The sequence below is a fragment of the Heloderma suspectum genome, chromosome 7 (assembly GCF_057233095.1).
Source record: "Heloderma suspectum isolate Gila_16-S chromosome 7, 16-S_ref, whole genome shotgun sequence".
Taxonomy (NCBI): domain Eukaryota; kingdom Metazoa; phylum Chordata; class Lepidosauria; order Squamata; family Helodermatidae; genus Heloderma; species Heloderma suspectum.
The window spans coordinates 23,005,249-23,031,643 of record NC_139464.1 but is presented as its reverse complement, the minus strand read 5'-3'; the positions used below and the strand labels follow the sequence as shown (position 1 = coordinate 23,031,643).

Below are 26,395 nucleotides of genomic sequence, written 5' to 3'. Positions count from 1 at the left end.
CCAGTCTTTGCTTGAATACCCCCAGTGACAGAGAGCCCACCACCTCCCTATGCAGTTGGATCTATTGTGAGACTGATCTGACCATTAGGAAGTTTTTCCCTGATGTTCACCCGAAATCTCCCTTCCTGTAACTTAAGCCCGCTGAAATGTCATCCAGTCTTGGATGATAGAAGAGGGGCACAACTTGTTCTCTGTGTGTCAACCCTATAGGTACTTGAAAAGTGCTATCATATCCCCCATAGTCTTCTTTTCTCCGGGCTAACCATACTCAGTTCCTTCAGTCCTTCCTCACAGGACCAAGTTTCTAGTTCCCTGATCAACTTTGTTGCCTTTCTCTGAACTAGTTCAAACGTATCTGAATCCTTCTTAAAGACCAGGTTCAGATGATCAGAGGGGGGAAACAACACAGCGTCATTCCCCCCACCCGCCTGTTGCATGACTGGGATTAGCCTAATCACCCACACCGCACTGTGGGTTGCCATGTCATCTGAATCTGGCACGGGCGTCGTTCATTTTCATCCACTGTACAACCCATTCTGCAAAGCGTGGGTTGTCTGGTGGGTGAAAATGAACTACGGCCACGTGCCAGGTTCGGACGACACGGCAACCCCATAATACAGGTAATTAGGGTAATCCCGGGCGCGCAGAAGGGAACCAACTGATGTTGCACTGTTTCTCCCGCTGATCATCTGAACGTGACCAAAGTGTGGTGTCCAGAACTGGTCACAGTATTCGAGGTGAGGTCTAACCAGCGCAAAGTAGAGTGGAACTTGTCCTTCTTGTGAATTAGAAACTATACTTCTATGCAACCTAAACTTGCATTTGCCTTTTTGGCAGCCACACCACAATGCTGACTCATATTCCAAAATAGATTTGGCAGAGCTAAAGGTAATTTTTTGCAGTGATATTTACTTAGGATAAATCTCTACTGTGTTCTTTTTCTACTCTCCCTTTTATCTTCATAGGAACAGGAAACTCAGAAAACTAGCCTTTACCTTTTTTTGTTGTTAGATAAACAGAACTGTCCTCTATTGTGAAAACACTGAAATTAAGCAAACTTCAAAAAAAACACTGCTCCACAATGTTTGCCCTGCTCTCTTCAGTACAGCTTGCTGCCCCTTGCCAGAGCAGTTTAAGCGCAGCAAGGGAAGCTGAGCCAAGATCAAACAGGAAGACTGAAAGTGGGTAGTACGAAGTGGAGACTCTTGACAATGAACTCCACAGGGGAAACCCCAGAGAAGTAGGAAATCACCAGGAGAGATCAAAACAAATTATCTTAAGCTGGGGGGAAAAAACCCAACCACAGGAAAGAATTATTGGTCTGCGGCTCAAGCTGTTATTATGCCCGATCTTGGATAGCTCTATATGGAAATCACCCGTAATAGAGTAATTAAGCCTAACACTGTATACCCATTGGGTTAAAATTATGAAACTTGGCATACTTATCCACTGACCCATACGAAATATTTTTTGATATCGATCCCAGTAAGCAACGCACCCCACCCACCCCGACTGGCAGGAGAGTAATGAGAATATACTTCTGTTTTAAAACTTCTGTTCTCATTTCAATCACATATCTTTGGTTATACTTTAAACATATCGCTGCCTTGAGTGCGATTTCCTGGTAGAAAGGTGTGTGTGTGGGGGTATAAAATAAATACATAAATCTTAAGTGAAACAAGCGTTAGGGCAGTAGCTTGCAACTATGTGCGCTGCTACAGGCATGACTGGCATTAGGATGCTATGTCAGGGAGATTCCAATTAACATCCGGAGTTGTGCACACTAATCTGATGGTAGGATCACAGATTCTGCGGTTTAGAGCGCCCGTAGTGATCCCTTCCAGCTGCTGCTGCTGCTTTCACACCGCAGTGTTTGGACTAATAAGGACCATCGTCCCCTCTTCTCAACATCTTCTGTTCTCCTCATTGTTGTCATCCCCCCACCTCCCCCAGGAGCTCTCCACACCAGAAAGAGTTTGGGAACTCTGAGGTGAGTTCTGCTTTAGAGCACGTTTCACTTACTAAGAGGGGCTTGCTTGTTTGGCAGTGGTGGGGTGGTGACAGAAGTTAGATGTTGGAGCGAAGAGTGCTAACTGAAGAGTAGAGAGGGTGGAGGAGGCTGAGGAGTTTATTGAGAAGAGGGGATAAATGGAACAAGCTTTTATATACCGAGAGTAGTATCCAAGTCAAGACAAGCACTAACATAAAATACATTGCACTAACGTAAGGGACCTCTAGCCCAATGCCAATAGAATTAGCTGGTGCAACATGATTCCCTGGAAAATCCATTGCGCAACAGGGGACCCTTATGCCAGAGCAACAGAATTTATGTTAGCATTTGTGTCGACTTAATGCTGCCCAGAATATCTGGAATTGTGCAGCTAATTCCATGGCCGGTTATAAGCTTTGATCATGTTGGCATAGTGACTCTCTTCACATAAGATATGTGTATTCTTAACCATATGGAACTGTCAGCACTTCGTATCTGCATACATTGACTGTTTCTAAATACAGGAGAGCATTCATGCTTGCTCGTTTCAATGTGCCCTCTGCATTGTTAAGTGGACGATTCAATATCCTGATGAACGAATATTTGTGTCAAATATTTGTGTCCGTGTGGAACAGGTGCAATAGCATCTGTTGATCATGTATGCCTGTACTGTAATTTGTATAAAGACTGCAGAGAGAAGCTGATTTTCCCCTTATTAAGAACGCTCCTGAGACATCCTTCTGAAGAGCTGGTGATGCTCCGTTTGAAGGACTATTCATCCTGTGTCTCTGGGAAGATTGCTAGGTTCTCTCTCATTTCAATGTAAAGAAGGGGAACATTGTGTTGGCTCCATTTTAAAGTGTATTGGTTTTATTTAATTACTCTTAATTAGCTGTATCCTCCTTTTGTACAAAACTCTGTATTGGCCTGTGACCGTAATAAACCATCCATTCATTCTTTACCACAGATGCACACTGCTGCATACCAAAGGTTCTAATCTGTACAGGTTTGTGACACATAAAACGAAGTACTCATTCCCTGCTATGACACTAAATCAAGTCCATGAACAGGTGAACACAATAGTGAAAGGATATGGAGGCGCAGTAGGGATTACAAATAACCCTTCAAGCACTGAGGCAGGGGATAGTGGCAGGATCTGAAGTATCCAGGAATTTGATGATACCATCAGCAGCAAGAAACATACATGACACCATAAACAAGCATCGGGTATACAAGGAAGTAACTGTAAAGCATGCAAAGACCTATGCAAGTGCTTTACAAAGCACACCTCAACTTTACTGCTCTTTGTCTATTGGGTGGTATAGAAATGAAGTAAATAAAATAAAATGTAAAAATATCAGAGGCAGTATGCCTCTGAACATCACTTACTGGCCAACATGAGCAGAAAAGCGCTATTTCCCCCATGTCGTGTTTGTGGGCTTCCTATAGGCATCTGGTTGGCCACTGCGGAAACAATTTTAAATCCGATATGTCTGTGATCTGATCCAGCACAGCACTTATGTTCTTATAACAAAATACTACAAAGCCAATATAAGCTTGTGGTGTATTAGAATGTGGGGACATAGTCCTCTAGGGGAGAGGGTGGTGTAATGGACCACGTTTGGGATTTATGTTTGGAGGGAAACAGATCAGTCGAAGTATGGAAGGTTAAGTGGGCATGGAATGACAATTGTGGTAGTGGTAATTCAGTTTGTTAACAAGAGGGTAGAAGGTAGATGGCAATGAGTGGCGATGGGTTTATAGTACATTGTATAAAAAGACTAAGGGCGCAATCCTATTGAGATTGATGGTCACCTCCGACTTCCTTTGAGCCTATCTAATACAGGGCGGCTGGAGCACGGAGCACAGAATTCCTTCCACGATCTGGCTGCCCTGCAGTTTTCCTTAGATGCCAGATTTTGGGCATCTACATGTGGCTTTGGGGAGGGGATGGGAATGGGGCTGGAGGCTGCAGAGGAAGCTGTGTAAAACAGCTTCCATGGTCTCCTCCCCTCCCCGCTACCAGGAACACCCTCTTTTTGCCCTATCTCTGCTCCATGTTACAAGCACGGGCAGGCACAGAGGGGCAGCCGCTGCAGTTCTCTCCACCCCAGCTACGAGGGGTAGTGCTGTCTACGAGGTCAGGATTTTTTGGTTTCCCAGCTCTATCTCCCCCAGTAGGGGACACAGAATTGCTCTCTAAATAATGGAAGTCATGCATTTTTGGAAAAAAAGCACGAAACTTTCCACAAATTATCCATATCCATGTAGGTTTAATTTTTGAGGCAGGGCCCCCAAAATAGCCACCGTTTTCAAAATGGCGGCTATACAAGAAATGCGTAAAAATATGCTCATATTTTTACACATGTACTTTATAGTCATGAATCAAAGCGTCTGACTCATGAGGAATAACTACCAACTAAAATTTGCTTTTATATAAAATTATGTAAATAACATTAATATTTTATATTAAAAATTATATAAAATCTGCTTTTAAGTTTTTAGGTTACATTACATGAATAATAGCCATGGAGAAGAAATTTATCCTAGTAGATGCCCATGCTCCTGCAACAAAGAAAATGAGGACACTCAGTTTTGTATTCTTTGCCAACAAAACACAACTGAACCATTAACAAGTCCTGCAAATAAAACCAAGTGGAGAGGATTATAACACACTATAATCAGATCTGGAAAACTTTAGAAGTGCTGTACTACTCCCAAGTGAAATACAATTTGAGTGCCTTAGTGAAGGTTTGCTAGAAACTCTGATGAAAAGCAATGCAAAGTTTCCTAAGAACTGCCATGTGACATACAAGCATTACAAATTGAACAGACTGCTGGCACTAAAAAAAATGTCCATCAGCAACTGACAAAGAGGCAAGTTCACCTTATCATCATTCTACAAGATCACAGGGTGAAACATCTAACTTCAAAAACCAATGTTTCTTTTGTGAAAGAGGGAACAGCATGACTTCATAAAGTAACAACGAAGGCAATGTCTGAAAAAGTGAGTGACTTTGCAACTGCGCTTCAGGATCAGAAAATTTTGATGAAAGTAAGTGAAGGTGATATGATTGCGATGGAAGCCCAGTACCACATTACATGCCCAAATAGATGTTTAATCAGAAGCACTCATTGGAGAGGAAGCATGCAAATGTCTCCAACACTAGCAAAGAAATATTTGCTATTGTCTTAGCAGAGTTGGTGTCTTATGTCGAAGATACATTCATAGGCAATGAAGTAATGCCTGTTTTCAAATTGAAAGACTAAGGCCGCTAGCCAGTGACTAGACGGCCATAGGATTGTTTGGTTCCTGGAGAACCGCCCCCAATGCCTCATAGGCAGCACGGATTGTCCCCAGGCTCCGCACTTGTAAGAGCAGTGTGGGGTAAAAGGGGGCGGGCCCAGGGCTGGGGAGTGCATAAGCACCGGTACGATGCTTCCTATGTGTCATCCAGCCTCCCCATCCCATGCCCCAACGCCCTGCAGCTACATGGCCGAAATTGGCCATCTAGCTGTGAATGCAGGGCGGCTAGATCGCGGAGAAGACTATCCACTCCACACTCTTCCTGCCATGAATTGGATAGGCGGTCACCTCCGAGTTTGGAGGCGGCCGCCTTTCCACACAGGATTGCTCCCTCCATAACACTCTTTGAAACACGTTTGAAACAACTTATGGGAGAAAAGCAAATTGCTCATTCAACTCGTATCAAAGATGTACCACTCGAACAAATTCCAGAATTGACTTCTTACAGCAAAGATCATGTGTTGATAACTGTCAAGGAAGGTATAAGCAACGCAATGCACAAAGCCTGTGAGACTGATTGCTGAAACTGGTATTATGGATGCATTACACATTGTAAAGAAAATACGATCAGTCACTCTGAAAACGAATTTGGAATTTAGTGGCAGGCTTGACCAAACCTTCCAAGAATAAAGTGTTCCAGACATTTTATTAGCATTGATTAAAATTATTTTGTATGACTTGAATAGTCAGCAGCAGTCGGATAACAATGCCAGACAAGAAGTGCTAACAGTAGCACAATTAGTCAGCTACAATACACTCGGGCATGTTCCTTGTGGTGAAGCTGTACATCATGAGCGCTCCCAAGAAACCCCTTTGCCTGTTTATCTGTCACTGATGTTATACTGCAGAACCAGAAAGAAGGAAATAGTGGATAAGGTACATGCTTTAGAATTAGGAATATCGTATGACCAGGTCCTACAAATTTCTTCTGACTTATCAAACCTGCTTGCAGCTATTATGAAGAAATTGGTGTCGTATGCCCTCAAAGTCTTTGTGAAAGAATTTTGACTGCAGAAGCTGTCAATAACATTAACTATAACCCATCATCAACAACCGCATTTGGAACAACTTACGGGAGAAAAACAAATTGCTCATTCAGCTCGTATCAAAGATATACTACTTGAACAAATTCCAGAATTGACTTTTTACAGCAAAGGTCATGATATACTGATAACTGTCAAGGAAGGAATGGGAAATGCACTGCACAAAGCCCGTGAGTTTGACTGATATTGAAACTGATATTATGAATGCATTATGCATTTTAAAGAAGATATGATCAGTTACTCTGAGAACAGATTCAGAATTTAGTGGCAGGCTTAAGCAAACTTCCCGAAAACAGTGTTCCAGACATTTTATTAGCATTGATTGAAATGATTTTATATTTCCTTAGACCAAGCACACGAACAAGGCAGTGCTCTTGTGAAGGGTGATGGAGGTACTATCGGTTTAACCGAGAATCCAAATAAAAGGATGGCGGCGGGCCTTAAGTAGCACAGCTGATACATGATTTTGAAACAGGATTTCACCAAAAAAAAAACCCCACCCCAACCTCAGCACCATGAATGCATATCCAGCGTACAACTTTCATTCTTTAAACACCTCAAGGCGCCGATACATAAGATTGAAGATTTGGGCACTCCTTTTGAAGAACATAGTGAAGACCTCATGAACATTCACAATATGGTAATAGTTTCACAAACTGCACTTCAGGACTTACAAGAACTTCAAGCAACTAGAATTCAGCAGTTCAAGGACTATATGCGCCTGCGACTTGATTAACAAATTGTATGAATTGAGTCACCAATCAAGTGAAATCAGTTTAAATTATTTACCCAAAAGCTAGAAAAAAATGAAGGAAGCCTACATCTAAAATTAGGCAAAAATGATGCAAGTTTATTTGCAAAACTGTACATTGGCTGCCAACAACAGGGTGCTGATTCCAAGACTTCTTTAAACACGAGAATCAACCATTCCCTCCATCTCTATCAGAATATGGGCAACTAAGAAAAAACTAACAAATCAGATCTCCTGCAATGCTTTAGAAACTTGGCAGATTATCCCAATGAAAAGCCAATGGCCTCAGCTGTAGTTCTCAATGGACCAGCCATAGTTCATATGTTACCTCCTGGAGAAGTGAAGACTTTCGATGAGTATGGTGAGAAATTTGTGGACTCAGTTCTTCGGGAATGGAGTGAAGCTGGAGGAATGGATGTCATCGGGACGACTATTGTCCAGACAGTTTAAAGTCAGAAACCCAAATGTCTCGAGGTGCTGGCACTAGACGTCATGTACTTAATAACACAAGCCATTCCAAAGAACTGGAACAAATTTCTCTAACGATGAAAACAAAACCGAACTCTTCAAGCTATTGGCGGAAAAACTCACAACCCATCACGATAAAGAGATAGTAACCACTCATAGAAAGCAAATAAGGTGCAATATGTGTATTCATGATGAGTTGGAGCCGTGCTCTCATGAAGAAGCAGACACAAGAATTTCACATTCTGCTACATGTGAAAGAAGCCAGCCAACATGAACACAAGTCAATTAGCATTATTGCTTTATTGCCAATAAACAAGATGTCCCTGATGATTTATTAACAATGTTAAATGAAAATTATATTAGTTATTTTCATTGATTAAAGTTTAATTGTAAAAATACATACTTTTTTAAATAAATAAGCTAACAGTTCAAAGTTCAAAGTTTTATTTATGGCATTTTTTTATACAGCCGCCATATTTTTTATACAGCCACCATTACGTTCGGGCCCTCCCTCAAAAATTAATCTTACATATGTGTAGAGCACTTATGGAAAGTTTCATGCTTTTTCCAGGAAATACATGGTTTTCCCACTATCCGCCCCCTATTAGATTGCCAGTATTAATCCCTTTGATCCCAGACTTCAATTTACTGTAAATTTCTTTTCCACTGTTTCTCAAATACTCTTTTTTAAACACTGGATAACTGTCAGTGAAACCCATGCTTAAAGAAATGGAACACCTAGGCTGATACCTACACCTATATAGTGCTGCTAAAATAGTAAGACTGTGACACTCTTGATTCAATAGTCATTCCCATTCTCTGAGGATCTATAGTTCTAACAGAAGGCACCCTTAGCAAATGACAAAATGCCACATCTTTTTTTCTTTTTGGATAAAGTTATGATAAACTGGTACAAAGTGAAATAACCTTGTTGTGTAGGTATACAGATTTCACAGCCAGCCAGTGTGATATAATGGTTAGAGTGGTGGATTAAAACTGGAGAGATCTGGGTTCAAATCCCCAGTTAACCTTGAAGATCACTGAGTGGCCTTGGTCCCAGTCACTACTTCTCAGCCTAACCTACTGATTCTGAAGATAAAATGGGGGTAGGGAGCCACCATGTATGCTGTTCCTGAGCGTCTTGGAGGAAGGTTGGATAAAAAAATGTAACACATTAATAAATAAAAGAAATTTAAATCTGTAATGAATCCTCGAGGGAGGAATCATTTGGGAGAACTCAGTTTTTAACAGTAAAATAAGACAAAACAATAGCTAACACAAATCTCACTCTAAGCAGGCTTCAGCAAATGGAGTGGCTATGGATACGAGTTGGGAATTCCCTTTTCCAAATCTCCCCACAACCATCAATTTCCTGGTGGCTTTAAGGAAGTGATACTCTCTTTGCCTCAATGCCCTCATCTGAAATATGGGGATAAAACACAAACGGACTTTACAGGGTTGTTGATTTCAAGTCCACCAAAGACACATTTGCACAATTACGCCACGCCATAAGTTGTGGCTATTTAACATGCTAGATTTGGGTTACCTGCAATCTTTTTACTCCAGCTGGATTTACCGTTGCCCCTCAGCAGATACTATTCTGCAGGACAGCTGCCCCTGCTGATATGAGGCTGCTTGGCTCTCCCCGGTTCTGGGATGAGGCCCTGCTTTGCGTTCTGCCACCATCTGACCTAAGGTGAGTGAGCACACAGGCAGTGCCTTCTCAGTTGTTGCACCCAGGGATCTCTTTGGAACTCTCTTTCTCAAGAAACACAGGGACTCAGAATCAGCCTGAACTGGATGCTGCTGTAGTTTTTAATCATTCCTTGCTCCTTCTACTGTTTTTAATGATGGGATCTTATTGCTTACTTGGGCTTTTTAAAAATCTTCATTATTGTATTCTTATTTATATTATGACTTCTAATTGCTCTTGGCTGCCTTAAAACACAAAAATTAAATACAAACTTAATGTTTTTATGAAGACTGGATAAAAATATTTTAAAATACACAAACTGTATCCAGAGCCTAAACTCGTTTACTTGGAAATTTTAAGTCCCACCGATGGTTGGTTTTTTATTGTTTTATGGTAGATTTTTACTTTGCTTGCCATGAACTCTTGTCAGTGAATTTTATTGTATTTACTTTACTTTGTAAGCTTCTTCACAGCCATGGCTGAAGAGCAGCTAATAAATGTTGTAAATAAAACAAAATGAAAATAATTTAAACAGAGCTTTCTTCTAAGTTAATACACTTAGGCCACAACTGTAGAATGACACTACTACATTTCACACTGTACTCATCATCACAGCCAAGAAGACACATATGTTCAAGTCAAGAAGCTAAAAATTACTCAGGTAGCAAAAGTCAGATTTATTAAGTAATCTGTCAGCATCATACTCTCAAATTCCACTCCTCTGCACCAGGAAAAGCAAAATTTGGCACACCAGGAAGCAAAAGTGAAACCAGATAGTGGTTCCCCAGGTGGACATCAGCAAAAATATAAGAAAAAACAGCGGAGACAGCAGAGGTCTGTTGTAGTTTTGCTCTTTTTGTATTTTATAAGCCTCTGTGAACAGATTTTTTAAGCAGTATATAAATTTTAAGAATGAAAGCATATGAAAAATCATTCATACCGCCATGTTGGAAATGGGGACACTAACTTTAGACTGCACATGCAACTGAGCCATACAATTAAAGATAGGCATACCTAGAGATGTGAAGGCCTGGTGGGAAAAATGGAAAATTCATGGGGTGGGACCTCTCCCTTCCCCAAGGTTTCCTTTCCCCATTTTTCTAACAACAACAAAAATCAGAAATGTAAGGGAACACTGAAAAACTGTTTTGGAATGAATGAGATACTTTTTATGATGAGGTTTTACTCACTCAAAATGTGTAGTGGGAACATTTTTTCATACAAGACAATCTACACTACAGCATTAGAACATGAGAATATATACTGTATTGGAAAATTTAATGCCTTCAGTGTTATAAAGTTTAACCAGATATCCAAATATGCTGCTAGTCCTTTATACTGTTACTGTATGAGACTATTTCTTTCTAAATAATACTCTCTTTTATTACAATATATGCAGTTTCTATTTTCAACGTTTATGTTTTCCTGGTTCTCAGATAGCAAAAACTAAGACGCATATGTTTAGGTGGCATAGGGCGCAGTAGTTCATAATCCTCTCTCTAGTATTGGGTATATTCACAATTTTGTTCATACAAAACTAAGTCATTTATACTTTTGAGGCTGTAATCCTGTGTGCACTTACCCAGGCCTAAGCTCCAGTATAAAGAGTGGGTCTTACCACTGAGTAAAAATGCAAAGGATTCTTTTAGGTAAGTTGCCAGGGGAGGGTTAGTAACCCTAAGATTAACCCTAATATTTAAATAAAATTGCTGTGTACATTTTATAAATATACCAAATAGTACAATTTTATATGCTTTATCAAAAATTTCCAAATCAGTTACATGTCTAAGCATATGCGCAGTAGCAGCTTCCACAAACTATTTGGCTGGTGTTTGCACAAACAAACCAGTTTGCACAAACAAACCTGAAGTGGTCTGCTCTCCAAAACCTTATACAGTGCCAATCTTTTTACCTCAGATAGTTGCCAGCTGCTACCCTTCATACAGAAAACAGCAAAAAGCAGCAAAAAGGGTATAAACACTGGACAGAAAGAATAGTCTGAAGAGAATATCAATCAGCTCAACAGGATAGTATATATTAATACAGAATATCGACAAGATTTCCAAGTCATCCCTCCCCTGGGATACACACTGGAGAGCGAGTGTGGTGTAGTGGTTATAGTGTCTGACTGGAACTCGGGAGATCTGGGTTCTAGTCCCCACTCGACCATGACGTTCACTGGGTGACTTTGGGCCAGTCATTGACTCTACACCTAACCTACCTTACAGGGTTGTTGTGAGGATAAAATGGAGAGGAGGGGGACCATGTCTGGTGCCTTGGGCTCCTTGGAAGCAAACAGGAGGGATATAAATGCTGTATTTATTTAATAGTTACAATAATCTCTGAGTAGCTGTGACTAACAAATACAGACACTAAAAAACCCTCACTATTCCAAGTGTAAATCAAATAAATATTTGTCTATATCTAAATCATCCCACAAGAGAATCCTGATATTTAGAGTACAACAGGAATTCATAGCACATGGGCAGATCCAAGCACAGAGTACCAAACACTCCAGTTCTTACACCCAAACAAATCTTGGCTCAATAGACAAGATGAAGCGTCTCACAAAGAACATACACCTCCAACTAGAATGGCAAAAGGAAAATATAATTGAGGCTTCGCCAGACTCATCAGGCCACTGGCCAAAATGCCTGCTTCAATTCATTCTTGTTAATAATGAGAAAATTCTCGTATTAATACAACCAAAGGCAACGGTCAGATCCACTAACAACAGACTTAGAAAAGCAGGTCACCACCTTCAAACAGGAGTAGGTATGGGTTTTTCTGTCCTTCCTCCACCTTTGCTCCTATAACGAAACCTACATAGCCTCCAGATTCAACACTCACCCCGTCCCATCCATGAGTCAAGTTGGGTTATCTGCTTTGTTTTTGCTTTCAAATGCCTGCATGTTTATCAGGGGGTGGGGTGAGAGAAGGTGGTTTTGTGACTGATAAGGGCCAGCCAAGTCACGTTGTGCAAATCTGACTTCTGCTTTAAAAAAAAGTTTCCCCAGAGTTTGATCTGTTGGAGAAGATGGTTGGTGTACACAAAATGAAGCAAAGGCACCTCTCACAGCGGGCCAACCACTAAAATGATGTACTTCAGTGTACATCCTAGGCTTCTGTGGAACTAGTCTTCCAATCCATATGCGGACAACAAAAACCTCCTACTCAGCAACGTCCTTGATGTGTCTGGTCTGATACCACCCTCTGAAAAGTGAGCAACCTAGGATGTTCTACGATTCAAAGTAATTGTCAGGGTGGACACTGAGCCCATAGAATCCCAGAGTAGTTCTGATTCTGAGGAAGAGCAGTTGCTCCTGGAGCGCGCTCCTTTCCCAGGAGCGACTGCTCTTCCTCAGAATCAGAACTACTCTGGGATTCTATGGGCTCAGTGTCCACCCTGACAGTAATAATCCTTGAAAGCACAATACATACAGCCTGAGTTGCACCCGAAGTGCCTGGGTGTGCATTGTTTGGCACTTGTTCCTTTAAAGCAGGGGTGGGCTACTTGTGGCCCCCCAGATGTTTTGGCCTACAATTCCCATCAGCCCTTGCCAACATAGCCAATGGTGAAGGTTCATGGGAGTTGTTGGCCAAAGCATCTGGAGGGCCACAAGTTGCCCACTCCTGCTTTAAAACATAAGTAAGTAGGTGTGAGAGAAGGCAAAAGGAGAAGGGGGCGGCAGAGGATGAGATGGCTAGACAGCATCACCGATGCGATGAATATGGACTTGAGCACACTGCAGGAGAGAGCGCAGGACAGGAAGGCCTGGCGTGCTATGGTCCATGGGGTCACGAAGAGTCGGACACGACTGAACGACACAACAACAACAACAACAAAGTAGGTGTGAGAGATCCTTCTCCCATCACTGCTTACCTGCATTTTTTTTAATCTATATTTATTTTATTTTTTATAAGTGAAATAAACAATACCAACAACATAGTCAAAATCTACAGTTTCCAACATTACAGTATTCTGGGGAAGAAAAAGAACAAAAAGGAGGAAAGCAAAGAAAGAAAGAAAGAAAGAAAGAAAGAAAGAAAGAAAGAAAGAAAGAAAGATTATATCTATTGCTTACCTGCATTTTTGAGGGACAAGCAGAGGAACACACGCGTCACACGCAAAGCAACCCGCGTGTGCTTTGTCTTCTGACATTGTACGTTAGTACAAAAATTTCATGCAGCCTCACTCGTGGCTGGGAGAGAACGAACAGAAAACCACTCCTCCACCTCCTTGCCAGCCCATTTGTCCCCAAGCCTTTTGCCACTGTTTGCATGTGCAGAGTCAGGATTTGCATGTCAAGCAAGATGAAAGCAACTGAGCCTGGGCAAAGGATTGGAACTCTCCATCCCTCCTATCAAACCTGACAGGCTTTTAGCTACATTCTACAAAGAAAAGCCAGTTCTTAACATATTATCGCACTTTAATTTATCCTGTATAAAGTGAGTGAATAGTTGAACCCTTATGGAGAAAGTACAGCACATTATTGTGGGATGAGGAACACTGGACTTGTCCCAACCCATTCCTGATACTAGGTGGCCTAGAACAGAGTGAAAAAAATATTGAGGAGGGGGTGAAATATATGCCTCTACACAGAACACCAAGAAATGTGCTGCATCTCTGGTATCCTTCCAATATTCAAATCCTCCCTCCACACAACGCATTTTTCTTGCTGCACAATAAATAAAGCCCAGGTTTTGGCTTCCTGCTGTTTGGTCACATTGACCTGCCGAGGCAATACATCCTCCTGTCCACTATGGGTCCCATAAACCAGAAGGGTCCTCGTGAGGAAAAGACGCTAGTCCTTAGTGGACTGTCAGCTGCAATGCTGCCATTGCAGAAGACACCGAGAGGCCAGAGCTGCCCTAAGAGCTGCCCTAAGCAGCAGCCATTGAGATAAGAAAAGCTGGAGTTACACAAAACAGTGAGTTTAAGCTAAAAAAAGAAAGGTAGGGTACAAACAACAAACAATGGGACACCCGCACTGTAACCTGGTCTCCAAATGCATAAAGTTATGTGCATCCCCACCGTTACTTGACGCCAAGCAAATAAGAACCACTCTGCTGGATTAGACCAAAAGTCCATCTAGTCCAGCATTCTGTTCACACAGTGGCCAACCAGCTGTCCACAGGAAACTCACAAGTAGGGTGTGAATGCAACAGCACCCACCTGCCCATGTTCCCCAGCAACTGGTGTACATAGGCATACGGCTTTGATACTGGGGGTAGCATAGAGCCATCAGGACGAGTAGCCATGATAGCGTTATCCTCCAGGAATTTGTCCAATCCCCTTTTAAAGCCATCCAAATTAGTGGCCATTGCTACCTCTTGTGGAAGTGAATTCCATAGTTTAACTATGTGCTGTGTTAAGTACTTCCTTTTATCTGTTCCAAATCTCTCATCAATCAGCTTCATGGGATGACCCCAGGTTCTAGTATTATGAGGGGGAGAAAAGTATCTCCCTATCCACCTTCTCCACACCATGCATAATTATGTACACATCTATCATGTCTCCTCTCACTCACCTGTTTTCTAAGCTAAACAGTCCGAAATGTTGTAACCTTTCCTCATAAAGAGTTGCTCCAGCCCCTTCATCATGTTAGTTGCTCTGTTCTACACTTTTTCCAACTCTACCTTTTTTAGGTGTGGCGACCAGAACTATACACGGTATTCCAAGTACAGTCACACCATAGATCTGTATAAGGGGAGTATGATCCTGGCAGTTGTATTTCTGATTCCTTTCCCAATTATGCCTAACGTGAGATTTGCCTTTTTTTTACAGCAGCCACACATTGGGTTGATATTTTCATTGAGCTGTCCATAACCCCAAGATCTCTTCCTTGATCTGAGCGCATGCTATCTCAGTTCCTATCAGCTTACATGCGAACTTGGAATTGTTTTGCCCCAATGTACATCACTTTACACTTATTTACACTGAACTGCATTTGCCATTTTGATGCCCATTCTCCCAGTTTGGAGAGATCCTTTTGGACTCTTTGCAGTCCCTTTTTGTTTTAACCACCCTAAATAATTTGGTGTCATCAGCAAGCCTGGCCACCTCACTGCTCACTCCTAATTCCAGATCATTAATGAACAAGTTGAAAGGCACTGGTCCAAATGCAGATCCCTGTGGGAACCCACTGTTTACATCCTTCCATTGGGAGAAGTTACCATTTATTCCCACTCTTTGCTTTCTCTTCTTTAACTAGTTACTGCTCCATAAGAGGAGTGCAGCCAAGGCATCATAGATACATGCTAGAATGTAGAGTAGGTCCTTCCAGCCACATTTTCAATGAGGATCCTGAAGTGAAGACCATCCCAACGCCTGCTCTGACTATATGCGCCTGCTCTGACTATATGCGCCTGCTCTGACTATATGCGCCTCCGTGGGCATCTCTCTGGCAGTCAGCTGCATTCCAGGCTTTGACAAAAGCAGGCATCCTGTTCCTTCAGGTTGGCCACTTCCATCAGGGAACCACAGATGAGCCTCCCATGCCCTACCCTTGTCCTCATCATAAGAATGGGTACTTCATGAATACATTATGATGAAAAAAACTGTGTAGTGTAGTGGTTAGAGTCTTGGGCTGGGGAGACCTGGGTTCAGGTCCCCACTTGGCCATGAAGCTTACTGGGAGACTTTGGGCCTCTGAGCTTAAGCTACCTTGCAGGGTTGTTCTTGTGGGGATAAAATGGGGGAGAAGGATCATGTACGCTGCCTCTGGCTCCTTGGAGGTAAGGTGGGATATAAATGTAACGAATACATAAAGCCTGTGTGTGTGTCCAGTAAATGCCTCCAAATGAAAAGAGAAGAACGTGTAACAAAACGTGGAGCAGGAAAGCCAAATGACGCCCACCCAATGCTAAAAACAGAACCATACACTAAGCAATTGACTATTTGCTGCCTTTTGATAGCACCTTGACTAAAAATCCGCCACCTCACACCCTGCCTCTTGTCTTGCGAGGAGACGGCAGCCCTGCCGCGAAGGGCCGGACAGGCAAAACCGTCCACGCACCGCTCCAGGAGGCGGGAACTTTTTCCTCCGACGATCCTGGCTCCGTTAGACTCCCCGCCAGGAAATAAATGCAAGCCATTCGCGGGCTGCCACCCCGGGCCTCAGGGCGAGCTTTCCCTGCTACCTTTGCACCACCCTCCACGCCCTCGGAGCGGGAAAGCTGGGCGGTGCGGGAGGAAATGCAACCGCAGCACTCCCCAAGCCGAGGTCCTGGGGAAGAGAGAGGAGCGTTTGCACCCAGCGCCTCCTCTCTTTCCAGCATTTTTAAGGGCGCAACCCTATGCATGTGTAGGCAGGGGGAAAAAAAGCTGGCTGGGGAATGCTGGGGGTTGCAGGGTTTCTTCCTGTCTAAACATGCACAGGATCGCGCCCTGAGGGTAGGTAAACCACACGCCGCCCAGACCCGTTTCAGACGACCACTCCCCCGCAAGTGAATTTCCAACACCGACTCCAGGTTTGTTTAGTGCGCTGCAGAGCTCGGCGCCGCTCGGAAGCCTGCAGGACTAGAAAGGGGTCCAATGCACGCTGCGCCCCCGAGTTAGGGTCTCCCCCCCGCTCTTTCTCCCAGGGCCCACGACTTTTACCTCTGCCCGGGGGGGGGGGGCATTGCCAATCGGCCGCCAGCAAAGCTGATGGGAAGGCAACGGGAACATAAGGCGCCCGTTGCCGACACCCGCGCAAAAGCCTGCCAGAAGAGAGGGGCGCGTCAAGAGAGAACGCACTTACCCCGCACGGCGGATCTAGCCGCCTCCGGTGCAGCAGCCCGCCGAACCTCTCCCCCGTCTCCTCTCTCGGCAGCGAATTTGACTGACTTCACTTCCTCCGGCTGCGCGCTCCGCCCCTTCCAAGGCGGCCAAACCTCGCCTTTCAAAGCGTCCGCTTTCCTTTTCGCCAGCTCGGCTGCTCCCCTGCGCGATGAGCTGGGCGTTCGTCGAGGGAAGCAAATTCTGGGGAAGGCGGAAAGCTCGGCTTCAGCGCTTTCCCACCGGGACTCCTTGAAAGCTTTCCAACGAGGCATTTCTCAGTGAGATGGTCACCAGCAGTGCACTAATCTCCCTGGAATTCTTGTCGGGTCAAACACCCGGGTAACCCGACAGAAAAACTCCAAAACCTTATTAGTGTAATACTTTTACACGAGTGTAATACTTTTTTTTCCAACAAGGCATTTCTCAGTGAGATGGTCACCAGCAGTGCACTAATCTCCCTGGAATTCTTGTCGGGTCAAACACCCGGGTAACCCGACAGAAAAACTCCAAAACCTTATTAGTGTAATACTTTTACACGAGTGTAATACTTTTTTTTCCAACAAGGCATTTCTCAGTGAGATGGTCACCAGCAGTGCACTAATCTCCCTGGAATTCTTGTCGGGTCAAACACCCGGGTAACCCGACAGAAAAACTCCAAAACCCTTATTAGTGTAATACTTTTACACGAGTGTAATACTTTTTTTTCCAACAAGGCATTTCTCAGTGAGATGGTCACCAGCAGTGCACTAATCTCCCTGGAATTCTTGTCGGGTCAAACACCCGGGTAACCCGACAGAAAAACTCCAAAACCTTATTAGTGTAATACTTTTACACGAGTGTAATACTTTTTTTTCCAACAAGGCATTTCTCAGTGAGATGGTCACCAGCAGTGCACTAATCTCCCTGGATTTCTTGTCGGGTCAAACACCCGGGTAACCCGACAGAAAAACTCCAAAACCTTATTAGTGTAATACTTTTACACGAGTGTAATACTTTTTTTTCCAACAAGGCATTTCTCAGTGAGATGGTCACCAGCAGTGCACTAATCTCCCTGGATTTCTTGTCGGGTCAAACACCCGGGTAACCCGACAGAAAAACTCCAAAACCCTTATTAGTGTAATACTTTTACACGAGTGTAATACTTTTTTTTCCAACAAGGCATTTCTCAGTGAGATGGTCACCAGCAGTGCACTAATCTCCCTGGAATTCTTGTCGGGTCAAACACCCGGGTAACCCGACAGAAAAACTCCAAAACCTTATTAGTGTAATACTTTTACACGAGTGTAATACTTTTTTTTCCAACAAGGCATTTCTCAGTGAGATGGTCACCAGCAGTGCACTAATCTCCCTGGATTTCTTGTCGGGTCAAACACCCGGGTAACCCGACAGAAAAACTCCAAAACCCTTATTAGTGTAATACTTTTACACGAGTGTAATACTTTTTTTTCCAACAAGGCATTTCTCAGTGAGATGGTCACCAGCAGTGCACTAATCTCCCTGGAATTCTTGTCGGGTCAAACACCCGGGTAACCCGACAGAAAAACTCCAAAACCTTATTAGTGTAATACTTTTACACGAGTGTAATACTTTTTTTTCCAACAAGGCATTTCTCAGTGAGATGGTCACCAGCAGTGCACTAATCTCCCTGGATTTCTTGTCGGGTCAAACACCCGGGTAACCCGACAGAAAAACTCCAAAACCCTTATTAGTGTAATACTTTTACACGAGTGTAATACTTTTTTTTCCAACAAGGCATTTCTCAGTGAGATGGTCACCAGCAGTGCACTAATCTCCCTGGAATTCTTGTCGGGTCAAACACCCGGGTAACCCGACAGAAAAACTCCAAAACCTTATTAGTGTAATACTTTTACACGAGTGTAATACTTTTTTTTCCAACAAGGCATTTCTCAGTGAGATGGTCACCAGCAGTGCACTAATCTCCCTGGATTTCTTGTCGGGTCAAACACCCGGGTAACCCGACAGAAAAACTCCAAAACCCTTATTAGTGTAATACTTTTACACGAGTGTAATACTTTTTTTTCCAACAAGGCATTTCTCAGTGAGATGGTCACCAGCAGTGCACTAATCTCCCTGGATTTCTTGTCGGGTCAAACACCCGGGTAACCCGACAGAAAAACTCCAAAACCCTTATTAGCGTAATACTTTTTTATTAGGCCGACAAAAATAATGGTGGCTATTATAGATTGAGGTTGTTTTTATGCGATTATGTTTGCCATGCTCGGATATGTTTATAAAGCTCCTTGGTTGGGTTCAGAAAGGCGGTATTGGAATACAGTAGGTAAGTAATGAAAGATCACAAATGTGCAAGCATTCAAGATCTCCAGTGTGCTTTGCCCAGAATGGAAACCCATCGGAGTAAGAGATGGATTTTATATTTCCGAAATGGGGGAATCCAACATTTTCCCCTTTGTAGTTCCCAGAAACCCTAGGGGCAGCGCCAGGGCTAACCTGTAACCATCACATGACCCGCAGAGCTTAATTTGAATGTCTGCAGACCCCACCTCCCATTTCCCTGCATTATGTAACATCTTAGCTGATGAGCAGATCCCGAGATCTTAAAAGCTTGCACATTTTGCTCAGTTAAAGACATCTTAGAGTGCAATGCTCTATGAGTCTGTTCAGAAATATGTTTCATTGAGTTCAGTGTGGCTTATATACATACATACGCGATGGCAGTCTTCAGGCACAATCCTATGCATGTTTAGGCAGAGAAAAGGCCTACAACTCCCACCATTCCCCAGCCAAGTGGCTGGGGCATGCTAGGAATTGTAGGCCTTTTCTCTGTGTAAACATGCATAGGATTGTGCCCTTAGTTACTTAATGGGGTATGAATTTTAACTCATTACTGAGACAGAACCATGCTGTATCAAACCAATGGTGACCAAGGCCCATCTCCTCCAGAATTCTGTTTGCCTGCACAGTGGCCAACCAGATGCCTATGGGGAAGCCCGCAAGCAGAACATGAGTGCAATAGCACCCTGCTGCTCGTGTTTCCAGGAACTGACACACTGCCTCTGATACTGGAGGTAATAGCCGTCATAACTAGTAGCCATTGATGGTGTTATCCACCATGAATTTGTCTAATCTTTGTTTCAGCCGTCCACCATAGTTGTCATCACTGCTTCTTATGGTAGCAAATTCCACAGTGTGAAGAAATATTTCCTTTTGCCTGTCCAAAATGTCCCACCATTCAGCTTCATTGGATGATCCCAAGTTCTAGTAATATGAGGAAGAAAAACTTTGCCCTATCCATTTTGACCACACCATGCATAATTTTAAACACCTTTATCATGTCCGCCCGACTCATTTTTTCTCTATTTTTTTTTTAACATTAACCTTTCATCGCAGGGGAGTTGCTTCAGCCCCTTGATCATTTTGGTTGCCCTTTTCTAAATCTTTTCCAGCTCTACAATATTCTTTTTGAGGTGAATCAGTGTGCATAGGATAAAACAATAGCTATCCACAGGGAACAATACCCCTATTTTTAGATGTGGGTGTAGTGCAGGGATCCCCACCCTTTTGGGGTCAGTGGGCACATTTGGAATTTTGAGAGAGTGTCATGGGTGCTCTCACAAAATGGCTGCTTTTGGGGGGCTTTCACATTCACAAAATGGCTGCCATGGTAGGTTCAGCCAGTCACAAAAAACACATTTCTCAGAACATACACTGGTGAGACTAGAAGAAAAGTAACTTGGTCAAGTACCTAAATACAAGGCAGAGGTGGGCTCTGGGCTCCAAAACACAAAACTACTTTTTTGAACCCAGTTTTCTGAACCAATGCCCACTGCAGAGAAGGCAGTCTGATGAGGCTCAGAGACAAGTAACTCCACCAAGAAACTGAGTACAAGGCAGAGGTGTGGTCTGAGCCTCAAATGCAAAATCACATATTTGCACCACAAAACACTCATTTCACAGAAGGCAAACTGATGATTCTCAGAGAAACACACAAATTCACACAGAAGCATCACCCTCGTACTGCACCGCCAAAAAAATGCAGGGCCCCAGAGGCGTTCTTGGAAATAAAGATGAGGCTGGATGCCAGCACTTCATTTTGCAGCAGGTCAGCCTCCCTGTTAAAAAAAACATTTTAAAATTAAAATATCTTTACAAATAAAATAAAAATCTGGAGGGGCAGGGAACCTGGTAGACACCAAGAGAGAGGTTAATGATCAGACTAGGACAAAGGAAACCTAATTCAAATCACCACTCAGCCCAAAAGCCCACTGAGTTAACATTGCTGTCTACCAGCCTAACCTACCTCACAGGGTTGCTGTGAACATAAAATAAGGAGTTGGGTGGGAGGAGAATCACATATGCTGCATTGACAGCTGGATATTATTTATTTATTACATTTTTATACCGCCCCATAGCCGAAGTTCTCTGAGCGGTTTACAGAAGTTAAAACATTAAAATACAATATAAAAAGTTTAAAAGCCATTTACATAAAAGCACACAAACAATATACACAAACAACATATAACTAAAAACAAATTTGAACAGTCAGTCATAACTAAAGACACATCCAGGACTGATTAAAACTCATCATGTACTGCCAAATGCCTGGGAAAAGAGATAGGACTTAACCTGGCACGGGAAAGATAACAATGTTGGCTCCAGGCAGACCTCATTGGGGAGCTCGTTCCACAGATGGGGGCCACCACTGAGAAGGCCTTTTCCCTCACTGCTGCCTTCCAAGCTTCCCTTGGAAGAGGCACTCAGAGGAGGACATTAGCTGCTGAATGTAGCATACGGGAAGGTTCATCTGGGGAGAGGCATGCCATCAAGTATTGCTATTGTTCCCAAGACGTGTAGGGCTTTATAGGTTAAAACGAGCACCTTGAATTGAGCTCGGAAGCGTATAGGCAGCCTCTGCAAGCAGGCCAGAGTCAGTCTTATATGTGCGGACCTTCTAGTCCCAGTTATCAATTTGGCCACTGCATTTTGCACAAGCTGCAGTTTCCAAACCGTCTTCAGAGGCAGCCCCATGTAGAACACATTGCAGTAATCTAACTTGGAGGCTACCAGGGCATAGACAACTGAAGCCAAGTTATCCCTGTCTAGATAGGGGTGTAGCTGGGCCACCAATCGAAGTTGGTAGAAGGAACTCTGTGCCACTGAGGCCACCAGAGCCTCGAGCAACAAAGATGGTTCTAGGAGGACCCCCAAGCTATGGACCTGCTCCTTTAGGGGGAGTGCAACCCCATCCAGAATAGGTTGAGCACCCTCCATCAGGTCAGAAGAACCACCCACCAACAACATCTCAGTCTTGTCTGGATTGAGCTTCAGTTCATTAGCCCTCATCCAGTCCCTTGTCACAGCCAGGCACTGATTCAGCACATTCACAGCCTCACCTGAAGATGAAAAGGAGAAACAGAGCTGCGTGTCATCAGTATACTGATGACAGTGCACTCCAAAACTCTGGATGACTGCACTCAATGGTTTCATGTAGATGTTGAACAGCATGGGGGATAAAACTGACCCCTGTGGAACCCCATGCTGGAGAATCCACAGGGCCGAGCAATGTTCCCCAAGCACCACCTTTTGGAGCTGACCTCCAAGTAGGAGCAAAGCCACTGCAATGCAGTGCCTCCCACTCCCAGCTCAAAGAGCCGTCCCAGAAGGATAACATGGTATCGAAACCCGCTGAGCAATCAAGGGTAATCAACAGGGTCACACTCCCGCTATCTTTCTCCAGACATAGGTTACCATACAAGGTGACCAAGGCTGTTTTTGTGCCAAAACCCGGCCTGAACCCTGACTGAAATGGGTCTAGATAATCAATCTCATCCAAGAGTGTCTGGAATTGGTTGGCAACCACTTGCTCAAGAACCTTGTCCTTGAAGGCAATGTATTACAAGGACCTTGTAATACATTTAATTATTACATTAAATGTAATACATAAAAACAGGTTCCAAAACAGCCTTCAGATGGCTTTAAAAGCCCATTTGTTTCAAGCCGCTTACTCTTGACAGATATTGGGTGCTGCTGTTTTGAATTGGTTTTACACTAACTGAAAATAGTTTTAACTATTTTAATAGTTATTACGCTGTGTTATTCTTATGGATAATTTTATTGTTGTCAGAGACACTACTGTCATGTTGTGTTTCATAGTATTTCAATATCTTTATGATTTTAATAATGTATTGTGCTTTAGATATTGGAAGCCTACTTATGAGGGCATGGACCTAAAAGGCAGCCTAGAATCTATTAAATAAACAATAAATACATCTTCACATCAAGCTCTGTCTCAGAAGAGGCATTCCATCCTGGCTGAAAAAGCACAAAGGATGCCTCTTCTAAGGCAGCATCTGTCACTCATGGCTTTGAAGTTGCCCATCAACAGCTAGTACCTGGACAGCAGACTGAGCAGGCACACAAGTCACCTAGTCAGTCTTCTCCACTATGGTGTGATGTCATGTATTTCTATCTAAATATGATTTCTAAATTCATAACCATGCATATACATTTGCATACAAAAATGTTATGCAAATTGATTTCTTTCTTGGCAATGCATTTCCTCTTTTTTGGTGATGGAGTAAGTGGGCATCTTACTCATGCAGCAGAATCTTTTGAAATGCAATTTCTAGACATTCCTGTTGTTGTTCAGTCGTTCAGTCGTGTCCGACTCTTCGTGACCCCATGGACCATAGCACGCCAGGCCTTCCTGTCCTGCGCTCTCTCCCGGAGCGTGCTCAAGTTCATATTCATTGCATCCGTGATGCTATCTAGCCATCTCATCCTCTGCCGTCCCCTTCTCCTTTTGCCTTCAGTCTTTCCCAGCATCAGGGTCTTTTCCAGGGAGTTTTCTCTTCGCATTAGGTGGCCAAAATATTGGAGCTTCAGCTTCATTATCTGTCCTTCCAATGAGCAGTCAGGGTTGATTTCCTTTAGGATGGACTGATTTGACCTCCTTGCAGTCCAGGGGACTCGGAAGAGTCTTCTCCAGCACCACAGTTCGAAAGCATCAATTCTTCGGCGCTCAGCCTTCCTTATAGTCCAGCTCTCACAGCCATACATTACTACTGGGAAAACCATAGCTTTGATTAGACGGACCTTTGTCGGCAAGGTGATGTCTCTGCTTCTTACTATGCTGTCTAGGTTTGCCATAGCTTTCCTCCCAAGGAGCAAGCGTCTTTTAATTTCACGGCTACAGTCACCGTCTGCGGTGATCTTGGAGCCCAAGAAAGTAAAATCTGTCACTGCTTCCATTTCTTCCCCTTCTATATGCCAGGAAGTGATGGGGCCAGATGACATGATCTTAGTTTTTTTAATGGTGAGTTTCAAACCAGCTTTTGCACTCTCCACTTTCACCCTCATGTAACAGGTATGTGCGGACAGATGGTTCTGTGGATTTGTTTATGGAAGGCTGTAAATGCTCACCTAATGTCAAGAGTCAGGGTTGTAAGGATATTGCCTAACACCAAAAGATTCAGAAGAAAATGACAAAAGCTGACACTGCTGGGAAAGAAGTGTCTCATAATAATTCTTAGTGTAATGCATAGGATGGCAAATAATTTGTATATTTAAAGCATTTCACATACATTCTTCTCTTAGTAATCCTCATAATATCTCTGTAGAATAGCTCAGTTCTATTGGTCTCCCAACATGTAGATTGGAGGCTAAGAGACAGCAGCTTGCCTAAGGCCACCTGCCGAGTTCATGGCAGATACTTAAAGCAGATACTTGTGGACCAGAAAGTCTATTCACACTTACCTGGGAGCAAGCCTAGGCACTGCCCATCTCTGTGCTACACTAGATCCCTGTGCTTGATGATAGCTAAGGAAAAGAAGAACTCTTTACAAAGTTTCCTAGAATGTATGCAGAGTGAAACTATTTCTTTACAACTGGAGCATTGGCTTTGGGCTCAGTTGCTTTAGCCAATGCTTCCTTCTTTGAGGATATGTGCATAGGCCCAGATAGGAATTTCCCTGTTACACAGGTGAGCTGTGCACTAGGGGAATCCTCTGTTACATATTAATACAGGGTCAAAGAAAGACACTTTTAGAAGAGAATGTAAGGAGGTACTTTCCTTGCTGACTCACACCACCTTTTACAGTGTTGCAGCAATAGCATGTGATTTGCTGTGGTGTCTTTCAAGACTGTCACATATGAAAGTGAGAAGGTGCTATGGGATGATGGAGCCTCCGTCTGGAAGGAAAGGGGGATACTTTCCTCCCTTTTCTCTAAGGTTACAGTTGGAAAGATATGCAAGATGAATTCCTTGAAGAAACAAAAGGAGGGGCATAAAACAGGCAGGAAAGGGCTCAGAATGAGAGGGTGAAGGAGAAAGAAAAGCAAGAGATGCGTTAGAAAAGGAAACCCACTTTCTGAAGAAGATATGCCACTTAAAATTGTCCCCAACTGCTTCTGAGTAGTTTAACAAATCCAGGTCTTCATTTCTAATAAAATCTCTCCTCAGATCAAAGGAAACATGAAGCTGCTATATAAAGAGAGGTATCTGAAGACCAGCTTCCTTTTCTTTATTATGTCAGCTCTAAAAAAGGAGTCATACTCAAGACCAGAACATTTGAAAAAACTGTGCTGCAATGCAAAATTAAGATGACTGTATTACTTGATTTTGTCACCTATTACTATATACAACTTATTTGCAAATTCTCTTATTTGCCTCAGATCTGTAATGAAAACAGAATATAGTACTACTATTACCTCTTTAACAAAGTTGGGTTTTTTTTAATTGCCCCGTCAATAACAGGGGAGGACTTGTAGAATGGTCTGTCCTCGAGTTGCAGAAAGGGGAGAATGTTTTGACAAGTGTGGCTTTTCACTTCATAGTGCTGCAGTGAGGGAGGAAGTTGCACCAAATATGCCAGGGGTATAGAACCTCAGGCCTGGGGCCAAATGTGACTTCTCTGGGGGGCCAAATCTGGCCTTTTGAGGTTCCCCAGATGGCCTCACCTCCTTTCCCCCAACCACAAATCATTTGCTGGTTTCCTGGCTTTTGGGCATCCCCCCCCCCTACAAGTTTTGAATGCCTCCCCTAAGACTCAATGACGTAAGAGCCTTAAGCTAAAATATGCTGGTATTTTGATCTTGCCCCATTTGCCTTCAGTTCTGCCCTTTTTGCCTTTGGCACCACCAACCACAGGACTGGATCCCCTGAAAGCATCTCTGAAATGGAATTCGGCACTCAGGCTGAAAGAGGTTCTGCACCCTTGTCTCATGTAATCGTAAGAAGGTAAAAACATAGTTGAGAAGGGGGAGAAGAGTCCTTTTAGGGTCTAGATCTGGCAGCCATAGGAATTGCACTGACTGTTGACAGCGGGCCTGTTTGCCCCACCGTGATGGGTTGTGGTACATGCAGGCAGCCATCTTGAATATTCAAGCTCCAACTGCAGC

At 43.3% G+C, this 26,395-nt stretch overlaps 1 protein-coding gene across 5 annotated transcripts in view; it reads right to left on the bottom strand.

The window, feature by feature from the left end:
* BID (BH3 interacting domain death agonist) overlaps positions 1-17,062 on the bottom strand; it is a 31,337-nt gene extending 14,275 nt beyond the window's left edge. For all 5 annotated transcript variants that reach the window (XM_084809288.1, XM_084809287.1, XM_084809286.1 and 2 more), the window contains exon 1: positions 16,998-17,062. The gene's annotated coding sequence lies outside the window, so the exon portion shown is untranslated. The remainder of the gene's footprint in view (positions 1-16,997) is intronic.
* Between the last annotated feature and the right edge of the window lie 9,333 nt (positions 17,063-26,395).